Raw genomic sequence first — 18666 nt, 5'->3', positions numbered from 1 at the left:
GACTTCCAGCTGTGGAAAACTACAGAAACTACTAAAGTGCCATCATGCTTCTGCCTCTGGGTGTCATGCTTGCGGCTGTCAGATTCTTGTTATGCCTCATGGGACTTGTAGTTCTGCAACAGCTGGAGGTCCGCTAATTGCTAAAATCCCTGGTCTAGACAGAGTTGCAAGAAGAGCATGCATAGTATGGGGACATTCCTGATGTGAAGCAAGACTACCATGTTCAATGATTCACCTTTTAGGAAGTGGACTTCCTAGCCTTAGGCATCATATGACAAAGTCGGAGATGCTTCTTTTCCTTAGAAGCCAGGCTTCGATAGCCGTTAAAGCCAGTGACCAAAAAGCAGGACAGTAGCTTCTAACAGTCTGGCAGTATCCACGGTGCATCTGCTAGAAGTGTTACCAGATCAGTGCTCCACATTTGCTAGGGGCAATCTGGGAGCAATGAGCATCACCGGAATGACCTCCATCTCCATCCTGTAGAGAAGGGGTAGGCAACCTCGGCATGCCTGCGATTGTCAGGGTCTTGCAATGTCTCATGGGTTTTGTAGTTTCACCACAGCTGAAGGGCCTAGGTTGCCCACCCCTGCTGTAGAGCAAGCAAGCAATTTCAGGGGAGGAAAGGCAAAAATAAGGGAACCATTTGAGCTTCCACTTCTTCTGTTAGAGGATCCATGCACTTTGACATAATCCTATCCAGGTGGTTGTTAAGTCTGGGGACCAGAAATCCACATTTAGTGCCACCCCACATGTGACACATTGTACTGGAAAACGTTCCCAAGTCCAGACGCCGACAGCTGAGGAAGTCTGCCTACCTACTATCTACACCTTAAATGCACATGGTGGATAAGACCCAGGACAGGATCCAATCTACCTTTTTTGCTACAGGAAAACTATTTCCTCTCAAACCTAATAAATGTGGATTGTATGGCCCATGAACAGGTTGGTCCAATTCTAAAAAGACAGGCAAAAATCGTCTGAAGCACCATAAGGTTTATTCGAAAATGAGGTTCCAAAGATGACCAGGTTCTCTGCACCAACAAAGAGCTTGTGAGATGATTGGTTGGAAGGGAGGGCAGAGTACAGCGTGACACAGGGCGGCCAACAGACGTTATGCTAAGCTCCACCATGTTAAAAACTTCCACTTCATAGCCAGTGGAAAATAGGGAAGAATAGCACCCAATAAACAAAAATGAGGGAGCTGCTGATTCACTGAGTGAGACTTTGCAGGCAGGTCAAGCAATGAGGCAATGCCAGCAGCTCCGGATAGTGCTCTACAGCTAGTGTAACCGGAGCTTAGTCTGGAATGCACCTCACATGTAACCTAGTCCCCCAAAGATCATTTCCAGGCTAACCCCCACAAGGTCATTCAGGGTGCGATGCTCTATAGTTCAAAAGCCAAGCTGAAGCAGACTGTGAAAGAGGGGAAGCCTCCAGCAGAATTGCTTCAAAAGGCAGCCATGCTGTTAAAGCCATAGACAGAAAAGGAGGGTGAGGTAGGGGTTCCCGAAACAGAAGATCTAGCCTGTTAGTCTAATAGAAGTTTGACAGTAGGTCTATGTACCAAGTTCCCCCGGGTCAATCTGGTGCAAGGATAAATCACCAGTTTCTTTTGCGGAGCAGTCAAGGCAGAATTTGCACTGGAGGAAATGCATAATTGAAATTTTAAAGCATCTGATGCCAGTGATGGGGGTTCCTTGGTCCTAACCATAAACACTTCTTGTACCTACAGGCCAGGATGTTGGCATCTGGAGCTCCCTTGCTGACAAAGGAGATGAATGATGTTGGGATGAAGGACCCATGCCCCTTGGTCCAGGCAGGGACAATCCGCTTTTCAACTGTCCACCCCTGGGATGTGAACAGCAGAGGGTGCTGGGCACTATTTCCAAGCCATAAGACAATCAAATTTGCTTCCATTAAAGTGGTTCTCAGGCAGAACACGTTTTACCTTAATGCATTCTCTGCATTAAGGTAAAAAATGTCCCATTACTTGCACCCCCCCCCCCCCAGTATTTCTACTTAAACCAACAATCTCAAACAGCTCTTCACTCACACTGGCAACAGCGGGAGCCATTAGCACCTACGGCTGTCAATCAAATATGGTGAGCAGAGAGTGGGGGTCAGGGCTGAGCTGTGCATATCAAAAGACACACACAGCTTAGCTTGGGAGCAAGCCCGCAGGTGCACCTCCATAGGCAGGGGCCTCCTATGGTGGTGCACCCACAGGAGAAGCCAAGAAGAGGAGGTGCAGGACCGTCCTATGTGATACCACTGCATAGAGCAGCTAAGTATAAGATTATTATTTTTTTTGTTAAAAGAAAGAAGCTTGACGAACACTTTAAAGCTATATGACTACTAGTACCTTCCCTTGGTGGTCGATTTAGGCCACATACACTATATTGCCAAAAGGATTGGGGCGCCTGCCTTTACAGGCACATGAACTTTAACCACTTACAGACCAGACCATTTTGCTGGTCAAAGACCAGACCACTTTTTGCGATTCGCACTGCGTCGCTTTGACAATTGCGTGGTCGTGCAACGTGGCTCCCAAACAAAATTGACATCCTTTTTTTCCCACAAATAGAGCTTTCTTTTGGTGGTATTTGATCACCCCGGCGGTTTTTATTTTTTTGCGCTATAAACAAAAATAGAGCAACAATTTTGAAAACGCATTATTTTTGACTTTTTGTTCTAATAATTATCCCCCAAAAATATATATAAAAAAACATTTTTTTCCCTCAGTTTAGGCCGATATGTATTCTTCTACATATTTTTGGTGAAAAAAAATAAAATTAAAAATTTCCCTCAGTTTAGGCCGATATGTATTCTTCTACATATTTTTGGTGAAAAAAAAAAAAAAAAAAGTCGCAATAAGCGATTGATTGGTTTGTGCAAAAGTTATAGCGTTTACAAAATAGGGATAGTTTTATAGCATTTTTATTAATAATTTTTTACTAGTAATGGCGGCGATCAGCGATTTTTATTGTGACTGCGACATTGTGGGGGACCCATCGGACATTTTTGACACATTTTTGGGACCATTGTCATTTATACAGTAAGCACTGCTATATAAATGCAGTGATTCCTGTGTAAATGACACTGGCAGTGAAGGGGTTAAGTGTTCCTAGGGGCGTGTTACTAACTGTGGGGGGGGGGGGGTGGGCTTTCATTTAGTGAACACTGATCTCTGCTCCAATCACATGGAGCAGAGATCAGCGTCACTAGTTGCTAGGCAGAATGGAGAAATGCTGTTTACACGGCATTTCCTCCATTCAGCCGTCCCGTGAGACGATCGCGGGTATGCCCGCAGCGATCGAGTCCGCGGGTCCCGCGACCGGACTCACGGGGGTCCCGACCAGCGCGGGAGCGCGCTGCCGGCGGGCGCGCTTCCGATGGTAGGGCGGCATTGAAGATTGGACGTACCTGTACGCCAATATGCCTGCCCGTGCCATTCTGTCGACGTACATCGGCGTGTGCTGGTCGGGAACTGGTTAATGGCATCCCAGTCTTAGTCCGAAGGATAAAATATTGAGTTGGCCAGCCTTTGCAGCTATAACAGCTTCAACTCTTCTGGGAAGGCTGTCCACAAGGTTTAGAAGTGTGTCTATGAGAATGTTTGACCAATCTTCCAGAAGTGCATTTGTGAGGTCAGGCACTGATGTGGACTAGAAGGTCTGACTCGCAGTCTCCGCTACAACTCATCCCAAAGGTGTTCTATCAGGTTAAGGTGCAAGCCGGTGAAGTTCCTCCACTTCAAACACGTTCTTGCATTATCCTATTTTAGAAAAACTATACTCCCACAAAAGCTTATGGCTCAAAAGTGCTCATTGATGCTAAATAGCCATGTTTATTAGCCATTTTCAGAGTTTGGGTTCTTTCACACGGGGCGGATCAGTTCTGATCCGCCCCGTGGATATCCGTTTGCTCAGCGGGGACCACTCCGCCGATCCCCGCTGAGCAGGGAGATGACCGGTCCGTCTCTGCATACTGCGCAGGGACGGACCTGTCACAGCGCCGCTCTCCCCTATGGGAGATCGGATGACGACGGACCGCAGTGCCCGTCGTCACCCGATCCGATCACGGATGGAAAAATAGCTTTTTCCTCCGTTACACTTTTTCGGATCGGGTCGGATGTCAGCGGACATGTCACCGCTGACATCCGACGCTCCATAGAGCTCTATGGAGCACCCGTTCAGGTCCGCCTGAAAAACTGACAGGCGGGCCTGAACGGGACGTCAGTGTGAAAGGAGCCTTAGAGCATTTTTACAACTGAAAACTCCTCTGCGAACCTACTAGTTTTTTCCCGCAGCCAGAAAACTCCCATGGCAAAAAAAAAATTCAAATCGCTGACAAAAGCCTACGTGTGCAAGGACACATAGGATGTCATGCTGGGAAGTTTACTGGCTGCAGAAAAAAATAACACGTCTGAAGCCAAAAAAACGTGTGTGTGTATACATACACACACACACACACACACACACACACACACACACACACACACACAGTGCCTTGCGAAAGTATTCGGCCTCCTTGAACTTTTCAACCTTTTGCCACATTTCAGGCTTCAAACATAAAGATATAAAATTTTTATTTTTTGTGAAGAATCACCAACAAGTGGGACACAATTGTGAAGTGGAACGAAATCTATTGGATTTTTGAAACTTTTTTAACTAATAAAAAAATGAAAAGTGGGGCGTGCAAAATTATTCGGCCCTCTTGCGTTAATACTTTGTAGAGCCGCCTTTTGCTGCGATTACAGCTGCAAGTCGCTTGGCGTATGTCTCTATCAGTTTTGCACATCGAGAGACTGAAATTCTTGCCCATTCTTCCTTGCAAAACAGCTCAAGCTCAGTGAGGTTGGATGGAGAGCGTTTGTGAACAGCAGTTTTCAGCTCTTTCCACAGATTCTCGATTGGATTCAGGTCTGGACTTTGACTTGGCCATTCTAACACCTGGATACGTTTATTTGTGAACCATTCCTTTGTAGATTTTGCTGTATGTTTGGGATCATGGTCTTGTTGGAAGATAAATGTCCGTCCCAGTTTCAGGTCTTTTGCAGACTCCAACAGGTTTTCATCCAGAATGGTCCTGTATTTGGCTGCATCCATCTTCCCCTCAATTTTAACCATCTTCCCTGTCCCTTCTGAAGAAAAGCAGGCCCAAACCATGATGCTGCCACCACCATGTTTGACAGTGTGGATGGTGTGTTGAGGGTGATGAGCTGTGTTGCTTTTACGCCAAACATATCGTTTTGCATTGTGGGCAAAAAGTTGGATTTTGGTTTCATCTGACCAGAGCCCCTTCTTCCACATGTTTGGTGTGTCTCCCAGGTGGCTTGTGGCAAACTTTAGACAAGACTTTTTATGGATATCTTTGAGAAATGGCTTTCTTCTTGCCACTCTTCCATAAAGGCCAGATTTTTGCAGTGTACGACTGATTGTTGTCCTATGGACAGACTCTCCCACCTCAGCTGTAGTTCTCTGCAGTTCATCCAGAGTGATCATGGGCCTCTTGGCTGCATCTCTGATCAGTCTTCTCCTTGTCTGAGCTGAAAGTTTAGAGGGACGGCCAGGTCTTGGTAGATTTGTAGTGGTCTAATACTCCTTCCATTTCAAAATGATCGCTTGCACAGTGCTCCTTGGGATGTTTAAAGCTTGGGAAATCTTTTTGTATCCAAATCCGGCTTTAAACTTCTCCACAACAGTATTACGGACCTGCCTGGTGTGTTCCTTGGTCTTCATGATGCTCTCTGCGCTTTCAACAGAACCCTGAGACTATCACAGAGCAGGTGCATTTATACAGAGACTTGATTACACACAGGTGGATTCTATCACCATCAGTCATTTAGGACAACATTGGATCATTCAGAGATCCTCGCTGAACTTCTGGAGTGAGTTTGCTGCACTGAAAGTAAGGCCGTGTACACACGGGCGGACTATCCGTCCAACTAAGTCCGTCAGACAATCCGACAGACGGTCCGTCCTACTTGTGAATGAACGGACTTGACCACACACGACGAACAGACAGTCCGCTGAAAGCTTGCACGATGACGTGTACGGCACTAGAAATACGACGTCCAATACACTGCAATGCAACCTTCGGCCGTGTAAATCCTTTCTGAGCATGCGCCATACTTAGTCCGTCGAACTAGCCTACTCACGAGCGGACTGTCCGCTGAAACCAAGTTTGGACGGACAATATTACAGAAATTCCGAAAGACTTAGTCCGCCAGACTGTCCGCTGAAAAAGTCAGCTGAAGCCCACACACGAGCGGATAGTCCGCTGAAACACGTTTCAGCGGACCAAGTCCGTCAGACAGTCCGCCCGTGTGTACGCGGCCTAAAGGGGCCGAATAATTTTGCACGCACCACTTTTCAGTTTTTTTATTTGCTAAAAAAGTTTAAATCATCCAATAGATTTCGTTCCACTTCACAATTGTGTCCCACTTGTTGGTGATTCTTCACAAAAAATTAAAATGTTATATCTTTACGTTTGAAGCCTGAAAAGTTCAAGGGGGCCGAATACTTTCTATATATATATATATATATATATATATATATATATATATATATATATATATATATATATATATATACATATACATATATACATATATATATATATACACAAACCCACACACTTTAAAAAAATAAAATTTGGATGCATAGAATGCACTTTTTGGTTAAGTTCTATTGGCAGATAGCATGTCTAATTTTATTTGTTTTCCTTTTTAACCACTTAAAAAAAAAAAAAAAAAAAAAATAAACTGATCACCACCAAAACTTGTAAAAAAATTTTTTAAAAAAAGTTAATAAAAACACCATAAAACTATCACCTTTTTTGTAAACGCTAGAACTTTTGCGCAAACCAAACATTTTTGCAATTTTTATTTTTTTTACCAAAAACATGTAGAAGAATGCGTATCGGCCTAAACTGAGGGAAAAAAAATGTATATATTTTTGGGGGGCCGGTATAGCAAAATGTAAAAAAAATAATGCGTTTTTCTCAAAATTGTCGCTCTTTTGTTTATAGCGCAAAAAATAAAGACCGCAGGGGTGATCAAATACCACCAAAAGAAAGCTCTATTTGTGGGGAAAAGGGATGTCAATTTTGTTTGGGAGCCGTCGCATGACCATGCAATTGTCAGTTAAAGCGGCGCAGTGCCGAATCGCAAAAAGTGCTCTGGTCTTTGGCCAGCCAAATAGTCCGGGGCTTAAGTGATTAATGCACAATAAAAAATAAAATTGTGTAGAATATTACTTGGCTATGTGTTTTACGTCAAAATGTCAGTTTGGTAGTAGGCAGTTACATTTAAAAAAAATACAATGTAAAATTGACAAGGAACACCAACATGGTTGTATCTTTGATCTTAAAAACTACAGATAATGGTGTTGTGATAAATTGGCCAAACTAAAAAACACACAATATTAATTCTTGATATCACTAGAAAAAAAAAAAAAAAAAGCCTTTTCCATAACTCCCATCAGTATCACCAGCAAAGCAGCGTCATTATTATCCCATTAACCGCTTCAGCCCTGGAAGAATTTACCCCCTTCCTGACCAGAGCACTTTTTGCGATTCGGCTTTAACTGACAATTGCGCGGTAGTGTGACGTGGCTCCCAAACAAAATAGTCATCCTTTTTTCCGCATCAAATAGAGCTTTCGTTTGGTGGTATTTGATCACCCCCGCGGTTTTTATTTTTGCGCTATAAACTATAAAAAAAGAAGAAGAGCGACAAATTTGAAAAAAAAATTTGCTATAATAAATATCCCCCAAAAATATTTTTTTTAAAAAACAATTTTTTTTCCTCAGTTTAGGCCGATATGTATTCTTCAACATATTTTTTGGGGGGGGAAAAAAAAAACGCAATAAGCGTTTATTGATTGGTTTGCGTAAAAGTTATAGTGTTTACAAAATAGTGGATAGTTTTAGTGCATTTTTATTCATTTTATATATATACATTTTTTTTTTTACTAGTAATAGCAGTGATTTTTATCATGACTGCAAAATTATGGCGGACACATTGGCCATTTTTGACACATTTTTGGGGACCATTGCCATTTATACAGCAATCAGTGCTATACACGTGCACTGATTCCTGTGTAAATGGCAGTGAATGGCAGTGAAGGGGCAGTGTATGGGTTAAGTGTGCCCTGGGGAGTGTTTCTAACTGTGGGGGCATGGCTACGTGTGACACGTCACTGATCTCTGACACTGTTGATCAGTGACACTGTTACTAGGCGGAACAGGGAGATTTACGTTTACATTAGCATCTCCCCATTCTTCCCCTCTGTGAGGCGATTGTGGGTATCCCCGCGGCGAGAGAGTCCACAGGACCCGCAACCCGATTCACAGGGCTTGCCACGGGTGTGCCCGCTGGCCGCCTCTTAAAAGGGCCACGTACAGGTACGCTAGTTTGCCTGCATGAGCCCTTCTGCCAACGTATAGCGGCGTGAGGCGGTCAGCAATCGTTTAAAGAAGAAGAGAATGTGCGCTGCATTTGGAGATTTCATAATTTGCCACATCACGAATGTTAATTCTCCATTACGAACGCTAGTTTACAAGCCCGACCGCTTCCAGCTCGTCCTTGCTTCTGTGCATTCGTGTTGTACACACGATCTGAAAATCCGACAACACACATTTGTTGGCGGAAAGCTTGAAGACATGCTAGCCAACATTTGTTGGCGGGAAGTCCGACAACAAATGTCCGATGAAGCATACACACGGTCAGATTTTCTGTCAACAGCCTGACATCCAACATTTGCCATCGGAAAACTCGATTATGTGTACGGGGGCTTAAGTCAAGGTTCATGGGCAGAACACAACTGGCTTATTTTATATCGGCTGCGTTTTCTCTTGAAATGCATCAAAACACATAGGCACACGTTCACGCACAATTGTTTTCCAGCGACTGTAAAATAAAATCACATCTAGCAAAAATGGCAAGTGTCGCTTTTGCCAAATGCAAAACACAGAACTTGACCATCCCTTTTCCTATTTAGACACAACAAGCACCAAAAAAACAACTATAAAATCACACTGGAGGAATAAAAGGCAAAAAAGTTATCAAACAAAAAACATTTCTGCCGTGATGTTCAACGTGAAACAGATGCATGCCTAACACACTAGTGCGCCTTTGCTATGCATTTCCAGGGCAACAAATGCACATGAAAACAATTCCCCATTAAATCCCATGTAAGTTTTCACACTGCAGGAGCAAAGTGCTTTGAAAAGTTTTGCATCTCATCTCTCAGTACTTCATCTCTTTTTAAAAGCACACGTATCCGTGTGAAAGAGCCCCAAAAGGTTATATTTGGGGCTAATTCACACCACCCGCGATAGGCTGGGTTACCCAACACAGGCAAAATGCAACCAGACGAAACCCATAGCTTGCCATAGTTCATGTGCACTGGGTGAAAATAGAACATTCTACATTTAAGAAAACCACACTACAACACATCAGCGTGCTGCACCCAATAAAGAAGTGTATTTTAGCTACTGCTTTAGAAACAAAAACAAAAAAAAAATCCCTGCACATCAATGCATTGTACCAATCTCTGCTAAAATGCATGTAGATCACATGTGCTAGTTACACCCAAGTAGTATGAATCCAACACATTGAAATGCAGTCTATTATACAGATTAACAGACCAACAACAGCTTTTATGATATGACAACCATTTGAAAGCGCAGTCCTGAAAATTATAGTGAATGTCATTCATGTGCTCAAATAAAATCTCAACTGTAGATAAAAATGATAGTATTGCCCATAAAAATCTATAATATAATTGATAGTATTCTACTGCAAGCTACTAAGGCTACTCTCACACTAAGGCAGTTTTCAGGCAGCATCTTTGGGGCAGTGTATCTGCTCCTACACCGCCCCTGCCCATTGGAATGAATGGACAGCGCTTTGGAAGGGCCGCAAAACAGGCACTTTTAACCCTTAACCCCTTCTTGGGGGTTGAAAGCTCTCCACTAGCGGCCAAAAAGCGCTGCTTTACCGCTAACGGACCCACCATCCCAGTGTGAACGCAGCTTAATTGAAACTTTTCAGTGGTTGCTATTGAACTGGACTGAAATCCAAGTATGAAGAGGAAAAAATAAAAAAATAAAAAACACACTACATACAAACATGTAATACTTACCTGCTATGTGTAATGGATTTGCACAGAGCAACCCCGATCCGCCTCTTCTAGAGTCCCCTGTCTGCGCTCCTGGCCCCTCCCTCTTGCCATACTAGAGCACTCCCAAGCTGCGGCTCTGTATGTCCATTCACACACACAGCTGTGACTCGGCCCCACCCCCTCTCTACTGATTAGCTCAGTGGTTGTGATTGATGACAGCAGCAGGAACCATTGGCTGTCTCAGCCAATAAAGAGGCAGAGTCCCCAGGGAACTGAGGCACGAATGCACATCACTGGATCAAGATGGGGCTCAGGTATTAGGGGAAGCTGCACACAGGTTTACCTACATGCATAGAATGTCCGTAGGGCACCCACGATCGCTCGTGACAGAGCAAGAACATGCATCTGCGTGTGTAAACTAGAGCTGCACGATCATACATAGAATCGTAATCTCGGTTTGACACCCCCCCCCGCAATCTCCAGCCTGGATTACCTCGATTCTTTGGGATGTAGCCTGGACTGGACCTGGAGGAGAAGCTGTCAGAAACCAGTGTGGAACACATGGTGCCGATATCGGAACTGATGTCAGTCATCAGTAGAACAGAGAGCGATGCGCTGGATGCGTGGGCGGAACCACACTGTCGCTTAGTGGGAGAAGCGGGAAACACTGCAGTGACTGCGCAGTGTGCACACATTGTGATGGAAACACTTCACAGAAGCAGGCTTTAGGTAATACGAACTTAGCAATGACATATTTTAAGGAATATGGGGTGTAGGGGCGCTACCTTAGGCTAAGGGGTGATTGCTCAGGCCCTTTGTATATAACGGTGGATAGGAGTAAAGTGCAACAGTCAGCAGATGTTAAACTTCACTGATTAGCTAAAGTGCTTAAAAAGGCATAAACCATCCTATAATGGGACATATGGTTCAAAAAAAAAAATAAATAAATAAAAAAAAAAAAAAAAAAAAAAAACACACAGCGACTTGACATCTACCTTCACAGATCAATACTTTTTGAGAATTGTGATCTTTTTTCCATGAAAAAGAATCGCGATTCTCCTTTTTCCCAGAATCGTGCATCTCTAGTGTAAAAACACAGATCCACATCCTGTCAGGGGAGAGGAGACAGATCCTGTGCTCTTAGTATATAGGAACACCGATCGGTCACCTCCCCTAGTCAGTCACCCCCCCAGTTAGAATCACTCCCTACGCAACACATTTAACCCCTTGATCGCTCCCTAGTGTTAACTCCTTGCCTGCCTGTGACATTTACACAGTAATTAATGCATTTTTATAGCACAATCACTGTATAAATGTCACTGGTTCCAAACTAGTGTCAAAAGTGTGATCTGTCCACTGCAACATCAGTCACTATATATATATAAAAAAAAAGCCATAAAATCAATAACCTATTTCGTAGCCGCTATAACTCTTGTGCAAACCAATCAATATACGCTTACTGCGATTTTTTTTACCAAATTTTTTTTTATTTATTTTTTTTTAAATTGGGATATTATAGCAAAAAGTAAAACATGTTTTTTTTTTCTGAATTGTCGTTCTGTTTTTGTTTATAGCGCAAATTATAAAAAATGGCAGGGGTCACCAAAAGAAAGCTCTATAATATATCTAATGATAAAAATGTAATTTGGGTACAGTGTTGCATGACAGCCCAATTGTCATTCAAAAAGGTTACAGCCCTGAAAGCTGAAAATTGGCCTGGGCAGGAAGGGGGTGAAAATGCCCTGTATTGAAGCGTTTAAGGTTCTTTTCTTCTAATTTTAATAAGTGGCCACGTGTCTTGTTAAACTTCCTTTCAGGGAAAAGTTTTATCCCTATTGTGGGATCACCAGTGTAGTATTTGTAAATTTAAATCATATTCCCTTTCAAGCATCTCTTTCCCAGAGAGAATAAGTTTAGTGCAACCTTTAAATCAGAACACCATACCAGTTCCTATCTATTTCTTACAGCTTATTATACCAGCCTGTTCTTTATTTTGAACGGACTTTCAACATGCCAAGTTGCAAACACAAAAAAAAAAAAAAAAAAGACACACACACACACCCCACTACATATTTTGTCAATTCAGGCCACCATGACACACAATGCATTCATGGCACACTACAGTGCAGGTTCATTTAACCCTTTCACTGCCTAAAATAATTTTTGCCCTGAAGATTGCATAAAACCCCCAAAAACAGTATATATTTTTTCCGAAAGCAGACACCCTAGAGAATAGAGGTAGTATCGATTTTTTTTATGCCAAACAATATTGGGGTAAAGATTTTGAAAATGCAAAATTTCATTACTAATATACACTTAAAGCAGAGTTCCACTCATCCGATTCCTCTCCCCCTCCGGTGCCACTTTTCGGGGGGAGGGGGGGCAGATACCTGTCCCCACTTCTGGGGGCCCGAGCCACAGCAATCTACGCCAGCAGCTTTGTCTCCCTCCTCTTCTGCCGCCTAGTGAAAGAGTGCAGCACGCTTCCTGCATGTGCAGTAGGGGCCACGCCGTGAAGCTGGACGGCTACACTGCCAGCTTCACTCAGCAGCAATGGATATGGCAGCACTCGACCAACCAATCCAAAGATCGCCTGCGGTGCCCTCATCGCTGGACTCCAGGACAGGTAAGTGTCCCAATGTTAAATGTCAGCAGCTGCTGACTTAATTTTTATAGGGGCGGGCGGAACTACTCTAAGTTCATTTTAGGGCATACAAATGCAATAAATTACCCAACTTTTGGTAAAATAATGAACATTAGGTTGTACCAAACGCCTATGTTTGGTTGTAAATGGATAATTAACATGTCAAACCTCAAAACTGTGTGCACCCGCGAAATGGCAACAAGCTTCATTACACTTTATTTTTCCATAGGCAGCGCTCTAAATGCCCCTAAATGTCATCAGGTTAGAGTTGAAGGCGATGTTCACCTTGCATAACCGGTTACACCCACATACAGGGGCCCCTATTCTCCCTGCACCCGCTATCACAATTTAAAATAAAACGCGCATGTGCCCACTCGGCCGCATCATTCATTCACAAATTTCTGTGAATGGGAAAACTACAACTGCCCCTAGACCGCTTGTAGTTCTCATTAAACTACCAGGGCGACGATGAGCGCTCTAGGCAATTCGTTGATTCTTCCCATCATTCAGTAACAGCTACACCGACAATCTGCAGGAGCCTTGAATTGCACCCAAGATCTGCTTTGATATCCCTTTTTTTTTGCAGAAAAATAAAGAAAAAGAAAAAGTGAATCCCATCTTCTCCCTCTTCTCTCTGAAGTGCTTAAAGAATGGATTAGAGTGATGTCCTGTGCTGGAACTGACCAACCAGAATCGCTGCATAAAGAGGGAGAAGAGCAAGGATTTAAAATCCTCAGACCACTGCACCGACACCTCAACACCCACGGAGGCAAGTACGGGGGGGGGGGAATATGTTGTTTGCAACTTGCGAACGCAACAGTCCTAAAAATTTATTAGAAAAACATTTGCACATTTTCCTAAGGAGACCAAAATTACCAATAAGGCCAATCTAATCTGCATACAGCAGTGACCTCAAAGTTAACTGCTGTGGTCAACCATGCACATCATACACAGAAAAAAATCTCAGAACTCCAAAATACATGGCATATATTTACCAATTAAAAATATTACCTCATCCAAAAATGACACTCTAAAAGCAGGTATAGTACTGGACCATTGGACAAGGGAATCCTGCAATTAAAAAATAAAAACAATAATAATATGTTAATACTTTATTCACTGACTGGAGAAGAACATAAATAATATATAAACCCAAAACTGATATTTCATTATTACATTTTTCATTTCAAGGAGTAGCATGCTCAGTTAAACCTGAATTTACATGGACCATTGCTAAACTTTTCTTTAAAAAATAAAAATAAAAATGTTAGCTGCCTGGTAGCTATATTAATTCAAAGGCTTCAGTACTTTGCAACACTAATGTGATATAGGAGTGTGAACAGAACTAGTCATGCTGTTCCATTTGTCCAGGTCGGGGACTTCTAAGTATTGCAGCCTAGGACAGCCAGTTAACTAGCAATTTCAAAAAATCTGCTATGCATGTCTCCATATTTCTGGACCATTATATATTTAATAATCTAGTGCAATGTAAACTGAAACGCAAGCATGAAACAGTTTAAGGTTGCTTTAATCATTAAAAGCAGAGTTCCACCCAAAAGTGGAACATCCACTGAGGACTCCTAATCCCCTGACATGCCACATTTGGGTTTGACAGGTACCCAACTCCCACTTCTGCTCGCGCCAACTAGGCGACTCGAGCAGAAGTTCTCTTCTTCCCCTCTCCCTCCCTGCAATCTTCTAGGGCACGCCACAGGTCCCAGAAGATTGCTCAGCCATTCAGGATGCGCAGTACGCACCCGGGTGTGTAGCCGCAAGCGGTTACAACTGGGTGCCCACACTAGAGATGTCGGCGCCAGGAGAGGACAGAGGTTTTGGGCAGCCAAATCGCTGAACCGTGGGACAGTGTACGTTTATTAAAAGTCAGCAGCTACACTTTTTTATAGCTGACTTTTAATAAAACACAAACTGCTGGGATTCTGCTTTAGGTCCCATTCACACCTGAGCGTTTTGTAGCTTGAAGCCTGAAGCTACAAAACGTTGGAGGGGGAAAAAAAAAATCTATTATTCTCAATGGAGATGGTTCACATCTCCACTCCAAGTCGCCTGAAGCTGAACACCTGAAGCTCAAAAAAGTTCTGGACCCTTTTTTGTCACTCAAATCGGGTTTTTCTTTTTTAAATTGGTGACCTTTTGCCCTGCAAAAATTGCCGCAAAACAATGATGCAAAATCGTGGTAAAATCACGTGATTTTGTGCCTGAAAACGCTATGCTCAGGTGTGAATGGGGCCTCAAGTACAATTGACTAGAATGTCAGATCTGATTTTTATAGTAAATTGGTTGTAGTAGACATGTTGAAAAAAAGGCAAAAATATAGAGATCTGATAAAGAAGAAGCCAGAAAAAGAAAAACTGAAAAAGGCAACAATCCGTATATCTCCCAAAAATCTACTAAAATGCAAGATGTGCAATATAGGAGTAAAAAAAAAAAAAAAAAAAAAAAAAAAAAAAAAGAAAAGAAGAATGCCAAAATATTTTAATATAATAAGCTAAATAAAAGTAAAATGTTTATTCAGTAGAGTTCAACGTGTAGTAATGAATAATATGCATCGGTTTTCATTACATATATTTAAACTGTTAAAAAAAAAAAAAAAAAAAAAAAGTTTCACCCTCTGGACGGATGAATTGATCACAAAAGTGACTGGACAGTTACAAAATTAGGCAAAAAACATGCGCATGCACATGTAAACTTGGTTGCCAGAAAGCGTGCGTTTCACTCAAGCACAGCTTTGCATAACCATTCACTTCTATGGTTGGCTGTACAGACCACATGCATCTCTTAGGCTGTGGAAAAACACCACGATTTTTAAGCTAAGACATGGTTATGCCTCTTACCGTCTGTTTGAATTAACCCTTACACTCTGTACTATCCCGTGTCACCTTTTTATGCAGGAAAAAAGGTCCAAAAATGTTTGAGATATATATATATATATATATATATATATATATATATATATATATATATATATATATATATATATATATATATATATATATATATTACTTTAACAAATTAGTTCTATAATTAAAAAGGAACAAATATATTCATATCTCCAAAAAAATAAACACTGGTTCACATTACATTGAAAATACTTCTGAAAGAGCGGTTTGCTTTGCTCATGGGCATATCACATCGCTACTCATGCTGCAATTTCTGGGGATTTAAATATTTTGCAAGTATCCACACTTCACGATAAAGAAAAAAATAAGACCCCTTTCACACTGGGGCATTTTTCAGGCGCTTTAGCGTTAAAAAAAGCACCTGAAAGAAGCCGCAACTGCAATCCCAAAGTAAAAGCCCGAGTGCTTTCACACTAAGGCGGTGTGCTGGAAGGGCGTCAAAAAAAAAAGTCCTGCAAGCAGCTTCTTTGCAGCGTTTTTGGAGCAGTGAATACAACGCTCCTAAAGCACCCCTTCCTATTGAAGGGGCAGCAGCGTTTTGTGGGCTCTTTTAACCATTTGGCCACTAGCAGGGGTTAAAAGCGCCCCAATAACGCTCAAAAAACGCTGGTAAAGCGCTGCTAGTTTAAGCGGCACTTTACGGGCGTTGACATTGTGAAAGAGCTCTTAAAGCACTTGGGCTTTGACATTGGGACTGCAGATGAGGCTTCTTTCATGCGCTTTACAGGCGCTTTAACACTAAAGTGCCTGAAAAGCGCCCCAGTGTGAAAGTGGTCTTACTAGGATCTCAAATAGTCCTCAGACAGGAAGAACCTGTGAATGACCGAGGGCCTATTCACACTTGTGTATTTGCCACTATGCATGGCAATGTACCTACCCTGCGCTTTGACGTGAAGAATCGTGCCAAGTTCTTCCACACCATTCAGAAGAAGCCTTGTATTTTTAGCAATGAATAAAAGGCTCTCTCTGATTGGCTAAGATAGAGATCCACCCACTTCACCATAGCCAGCCACAGGACGCTTTCTATTCATTCATAAAAATGCAACACGCCTGTCAATGGCTGAAAAGCACTCAGCTTGACTCAATGTTGCGGAAACGGGACAGGGAGTTCCCGTACAGCTGCCGGAACAGTATTGTGTACTGTATGCAGCTGAAGCTACATACAGTTTATACAGCGCTGACACATGTACTGGTGAAGGGGAAAGCTCATTTGTACCAGCCTAGCCCAAACAAAACTAATTAGACCTCATGAACACTGGATGTTTTTACAACTGCCATTTTTTGGCTTCAGGCAATTTTTTTTTTGTTTGTTTACAGCCAGTAAACGCCCCATGTGCTCAGGCAAACAGTCTTTTATACATTTTTGGCAGGGGCGTTTTCTGGCTGGAAACCCCCCCCCCCAGAACTAGCGAGTTTGAAGGGGAGTTTTTCAGCTGTAAAAACACTCTAGGGCAGTGGTGGCGAACCTTGGCAGTAGGGATGCACCAAATTTTTTTTTGGTGCCATAACCGATACCAAAAATGAAAAATACAGCCGATACCGAAACAGCACCAATAATTGGAGGTGACTTTAAAAAAGACTCAGTTAGACTTACCGGTGACGGTATTTCTAAGAGCCTTTCAGGACAACCCCGGAGAGTGTAGCTCCACCTTGCAATCAGGAAACACATGCCCACTTTAAAAACACCTCCTCCTCCTCCATGGCTTCAGTTATTGTGGCCTTCCGACGCTGGAAAACAAAGCACAGAAAGCACAACACCATGGTAGAACTTAATACATTTACTAAGCATAACCTAGGGAGGGAAGTAACGGTTGTCCTGAAAGGCTCTTAGAAATACCGTCACCGGTAAGTCTAACTGAGTCTTTCTCAAATCGCCTTTCAGGACAACCCCGGAGAGGATAACCGAGAAACTTACCCTAGGGCGGGACTACTGCCTGCAGTACCTTCCTGCCGAAGGCCTGATCTGCTGCAGACAGTAGATCTAACCGGTAATGCCGGAGAAATGTCGAATAACTGGACCAAGTGGCAGCCTTGCAGATTTGTTCAGGCGTGGCACCGGCCCTTTCAGCCCAGGAAACTGCCGTGGATCTAGTAGAGTGGGCAGCAATACCTGAGGGAGGTATTTCTCCTTTTGCTTTATAGGCTTCTGTTATAGCCAACTTAAGCCACCTACCCAGCGTACTTTTAGAAGCTTTCTCCCCCTTGCGTGATCCAGAAAATATCACAAAGAGGGCGTTTGATTTTCTAAATTCTTTAGTAACTTTCAGAAACTGTAAAAGACATCTTCTCACATCCAATGTGTGAAAAACTTCCTCTCCTGCATTTGCTGGGCTTGCAGAGAATGTAGGTAACACTATTTCCTGTGATCGATGGAAAGTTGAGGATACTTTCGGTAGGAATGCTGGATCCGTCCTCAGTACCACCCTGTCCTGATAAATTCTAAGGAAGGGTTCTGTAATAGCTAGAGCTTGGAGCTCGCTGACTCTCCTGGCCGAGGTGATGGCCACCAAAAAGATTGTTTTTAAAACCACCTTCTGCAAAGAAGCTTCCTGTAAGGGTTCAAACGGTGCTCCCGAGAGACCCTGTAAAACTGTAGACAAATCCCAACTGGGAAAGTCTTTAAGGGCTACTGGTCTATTTCGAGCAAGAGCCCTAAAAAATCTAGAAATTAAAGTTTCTTTAGATAAAGTCTTTTCAAAGAAAACTGATAAGGCAGCCACCTGAGTCTTCAGGGTACTGGCTGCGAGACCCTTCTCCATTCCTTCATGGAGAAACTCCAAGACGGACACCGTGCTCTTGACCTTGAGTTCTCTAGAACTGCACCAGGAGTTGAACTTTTTCCAGACCTTCATGTAAATTGCCTGTGTAACTGCCTTCCTACTGGACAGCAGGGTCTTTACTACTTTATCTGAGAGACCTTTAGCCTTTAACAGGTCCTCCTCAGAAACCAGGCGGTTAGCTGCAGGAGTTCCACT

General features: G+C 42.8%; 1 protein-coding gene across 5 annotated transcripts in view; it reads right to left on the bottom strand.

Annotated features, from left to right (window-relative positions):
- TBL1XR1 (TBL1X/Y related 1) overlaps positions 1-18666 on the bottom strand; it is a 233468-nt gene that overhangs the window by 113783 nt on the left and 101019 nt on the right. For all 5 annotated transcript variants that reach the window (XM_077487946.1, XM_077487947.1, XM_077487949.1 and 2 more), the window contains exon 2: positions 13785-13844. The gene's annotated coding sequence lies outside the window, so the exon portion shown is untranslated. The remainder of the gene's footprint in view (positions 1-13784; positions 13845-18666) is intronic.

Source organism: Lithobates pipiens, unplaced genomic scaffold (assembly GCF_037356315.1).
Source record: "Lithobates pipiens isolate NorthernLeopardFrog02 unplaced genomic scaffold, aLitPip1_a1.2 Scaffold_18, whole genome shotgun sequence".
NCBI lineage: Eukaryota > Metazoa > Chordata > Amphibia > Anura > Ranidae > Lithobates > Lithobates pipiens.
This window is presented reverse-complemented; position numbering and strand designations above follow the sequence as displayed.